The sequence below is a fragment of the Rhea americana genome, unplaced genomic scaffold (genome assembly GCF_003343005.1).
Source record: "Rhea americana isolate MKP2758 unplaced genomic scaffold, rheAme1 scaffold_70, whole genome shotgun sequence".
Classification (NCBI taxonomy): domain Eukaryota; kingdom Metazoa; phylum Chordata; class Aves; order Rheiformes; family Rheidae; genus Rhea; species Rhea americana.
Genome location: NW_028186868.1, coordinates 2,652,970 through 2,657,784, shown reverse-complemented (window position 1 = coordinate 2,657,784; position 4,815 = coordinate 2,652,970).

The following is a 4,815-nucleotide window of genomic DNA, read 5'->3' as shown; positions in this document are numbered from 1 at the left end:
TGCAATGACTCTGATAAAAACTAGGCAGCATGTATGAGAGACCCTAAAATATTGTTGGAACAAAAGATCTGCATGGAAGGTGGTCACTGAAATAATGTCCAGAATATTAACTCCTCAAAGAAATAAATGTTAATAAGGTCAACCAAAGATACATATGAATGCACTACAGAACTGATGTGCAAATACACAGTGCCCATCATTCATGACTTCTAGTCATGCAACTGCCAAGTCACAACAGTGGTTTGGAGCCCTGTGAGACAAAACTCCCCAGCACCCCAGGCAGGAATACCATGGCTGCTTGCAGTGCTGACTTACACTTTTTAAGTAGACTACAGAGATATCTAGACACTTATCAAAAAGAAAACCTACAAAAAAACTGAAAGTTTATCACTTGATGCATATATCTAGAGAAGGAAAAATAAGTATCTGCTTTCTTTGCACAGCCAAGGTATAAATCTATGTTATTTCACAGCTGCAGTTCAGCCATCTTTCTCCTACAAAGGAGTTAGACAACTCTAATGGACGAATAGACAATTTTATTTTTTCTGGATTTCTTACTTCAGTTATAGACTATCACTCAGAACACTTACATGCTTTCTCTAACAGAGCATATCTACAATTTTCTTGCTGTTGTTTGGGGGATTTTTTTTTTTTAAGAAGTTCACCCTTTAGTCTTTTTTTCCTCCCTAATACACACAGTATCATGATACTGAGAGCTGACTTACCAAGATGTGATATGTAAAATTCTAATGTAGTTGTTAAATTACCTGGGTGATAAAAGTGAAAGAGAACCAGTGACCAGATTCCATAAGCCAGTGACAAAGAACAAAGTAAAATTTTCAATTAAAGTGACTAAATAAGGTATCTTGAAAGGAAGAGAAAGAACCTCATTTGAAAAAAGCATACTTTCTGAATTTTATTTAATATGAATCATGTTGTCACAAGAGTTATTAGTAGAATTTAAAAAGTCTTAAGCTTCCTTGAAAAACTGAGATGATGTAAGTACTGCTCAATTTATGCTCTATTTGTGCAAAAATCCAACAGCTTTACTGCATACTGCGAACTAAACGTATACGTGTATCTTTCCCACCATTTGTTCCCTCTCTGGTCCGAGGAATCCTTAAGATAGAGGACATGCGGAAGTGGACAGCCTGGACTGCTAGGGCAGTAACAACCTACTCCTGGACACCACTCTTCCTACTGCTACTGCAATCAAGCATCTTCCTTGTGGATGCTCTCCTTTCCACATGCTCATTTGGCTAGAAGCCTTTGCTGCAATTCAAATGGGTAAAGCCCTCAGTCTGAGCTGTTTGCAGCGTGTAAACTTTTAAACAAACAAACAAACAAACAAACAGACCCCAAAACATTTATCACAAGGAACTACTGAGATTTTTAAAAATGAAGGTTTTTGCATGTTGATTTTATCCACTGTAAAAATTCCATAAAAAAAATAGTCTTCCTTTTAAATCAAGCCATTCTTAAACCACATCTGAAGCTGTATTTTAAAGCCTCACCTTACGACATTCTATTTTCAAACAAAAATAGCATTCAGGTACCAGATGTGCTGTCAGAGATTTTAAATTAGTTAAAACACTGCAAAAGTAAGGAGCAAACAATCAAAAATCACTTGATGGAAATAAAGTCTGTTGAAGTGCTAAGTACTTTCAGAGAAAATTGAAACCAAAATAAGAGGTTCAACTTGTCCAGATCAACTACTCCTTTCAAACCTGACAAAGCAACTGACACTGAATGCATATGCCTATCTTTCTTAACAGTAGAACTTATTTTGCTTGTTTTTTGTTGTTAGGTTGGCAGTTATCTGCAAAAAGTAGATTTACTAGTTGTAAAATCTTGAAGGACATGGTTCAGATGAAGTTGTCTGCATTTAATTAACAAGTTTTCAATGCAAAACATATTTACAAAAATTTCTTTCCCTGTTTCTCCTGTATTCTGTAGTTTTATTAACTATTCAAATATTGCCCGTTCTAATAAACCCAATTTCCACTACAACATGATTTACGCAGACAGGAAAAAAATCCATAAATAAAAATGCTTTATATTATACATCATACACATTATAAAATACGTTTATATATTTTATGTTATATAAATAACATATTTTAATATAAAAATAAAAGCTTCTGCCAGTTAACATAAAGCATAACAGATAACTGAAAACCTTAAACACACACACACACACACAAAAACTTGCAGAAGAAGTTCAAACAGAGGGACTTGAAGCTCCTGACGTAGCTCATAACTACAAAAAATTAAAAAGCTTAAAAGGAGACCAGCAAGTAGTGTATAATACGATATTCTCCAGAACTTACTACTTAGTGTTGATACTTATACAATAGGGATGGTTGCAGATCACAGAATCATAGTAATATTGGTTAGACAGAACCTCTGGAGCTTATCTAATCAAACTTCCCACTTGAAGCAGGACTACCGCCAACCAGGCCAGGCCAGCCATGGCACTGTCTAATCCCATGTCCTGATAACTTTCAGAAGTGGAGATACCACAGCCTCTTTGGGTGAACGTCTTCAGTCCTGCAATAACCTTCTAGAGAAAAAACTTCCACTGTATTGCAGGAGTTTTAACTACTGAGCCTCAGTCACTGCAGAGTTCAGACTATTCTTGTTTGCAACCAATGTTTTAACATTGCAATGGTTTATAAATTCTTTCAATTGTTTTCCATACCAAAAATGGGACATAAAATAAACCTATTATTTAATTCACAAATAACATTTAAAATTATTGCATTAAACAAACTAATTTGGTGGAGACTGTAATTATTATCTCATGTCACAAGGTCTAACAAGATCTTATTTTGTTAATCAAGCAGAAAAAAACCCAGCATACTTAGAACCACTTTTTTTTAGCTCAAAACTTAACATCATCATCCTTTACATATCGATTTTCCTACAGTACAGATCACACCTCCATGTGCAGACCACATGCATATATAATAGGGCAGAGAGGTATGTGTAATAGGGCAGAAAGGCAGACAGGAAATTACTTACTGTCTACTAAATTCTCTCCTGCTGTTAAAACCTGACCTACACATCTGGGCTTCAGAGCACTCCACAATGTTTACTGCAGAACTCTGGAGATGATCCTATATGTTATCATTCTAAAAACTGTTGGAGCTGAACTCAGTGACTTTAAGATATTACCATTATTCTTCACATTTAGAGTACCAAAGTTTCCGTTGAGCTAGTAGAAGGAAATTTGTAATAAAAAACCCCATACACAGTATCTTTGAAAAATTACAAAAATAATCGATTCTCAATCAGCATCAGTATGTACTTCTTCAAGAGCAAAATCACAAAAATCAAATAGGGAGACAACAAGGAATAGATCACGCTCCAGACACACACTTACAAACATGTATTGTTTGTGCTAATGAAATATTCTTCAATTCTGCCACTGAAATCATGAATCAGTAAGTTTGTACTTACGTCATTACGTTTACCATGCCATATTAGATGACCACATTACAGCGGCCCTGGAGACACAGCAGAAGTGCTAATCCCAGCACTTAAGCACAGTGCCCATTTTTGTTAGGGGAGTGGCAGAACTCCCAAGGTGGGAACTGTTGTTGTGGTCCCAACAGATCTTTACATGCAAGAGATGCCAACTGCTTCTTGCTAGAAGCTGCTATTGCTGTTCTGTATCTGTATATGTAACAAGATATTATATAGTTGGTGGTTTTACAGCACCTAAGGACAGGCCCATCAGAAACTGAGACCATTCCTTAAGGAAAGGGAAAGTTTGCACTGCAATATGGTATTGAAAGACTGCAGAAATCCAAGGCATCTTACGATTTCTAGGCTTTAAAATTTGTTAGTATTAAAATGCTAAAAGAAAAAGAATGGAAAATTTTATATTATGTTAAGCAGAAAACTCATCAGTGCACCTTATAACACTGTTGTATGATTGGTAACCTGATCTTTGAGATTTAGCCCAAATTTCCATACTGCTGAAAGCCTCGTTATTTATTTCGGGGAGTGGGGTGAGGAAGTAGGCTTTGGGAATGGCTTACAGAGGAGAGATCAGAACAGTTTCCCACATCACTACACTCCATCAAAATGGGGCTGGGGCAGCGCGGGGGTCCGCAGGAGGCCTGTGAGGCTGCTGCCACTGGCTGGCTTGTTTCCTCCCATGGCTGTGGGCTGAGCTCCTCCATCGATCACCCCCAGCGCAAACCCATCCCTGGAAACATGGCACAGCCCAGATAAAAGCTACACTCAACTGTCCACCATCCCCACATCCGATGTGCCTGAAGCCACCCCGTTACATACAACCAACTCTGCTACCCGGAGTAACGGCAACTGAGGATACTCAGGACAACGAAGGGCAGAGGGAAGCCTTGACAGCATGCCAACTGGAGAAGGCACAGGGAGTGAAGCTAACCCCAGTCAGCGAAGGCCTATTAGCTCCAGCTCAGCTCTGGCCTTTCTTCACAGGGCACTTGCTCCCTCACACGCGCAGTTTGGGGAATATTCACCCCCAAGGGGCGCAGAGCTCAGCATGGCTATGCATGTTCAAAGGCTGCTGAGCCCTGCGTGATGCTTCTTGCCACGCTGGAGGTGCTCCTCTACGGACGGCGCTGGCTCGCGGGTCTCCCTGTCTGCGGTCCAAGTAGGCAGCAAGGCAGACCAGGGCGTAACGTAATCTCGCTGGTGCTGCTGGGGAGCAGCCCCCAGCGAACGCAGCAGATACCGAGACAGGGACGGGCCCGGGCCCTTTGCACGGGGGCCCCAATCAAYGCGGGCACGCCGCCCGGCCAACGACAGGCGCGTATCTCCCGC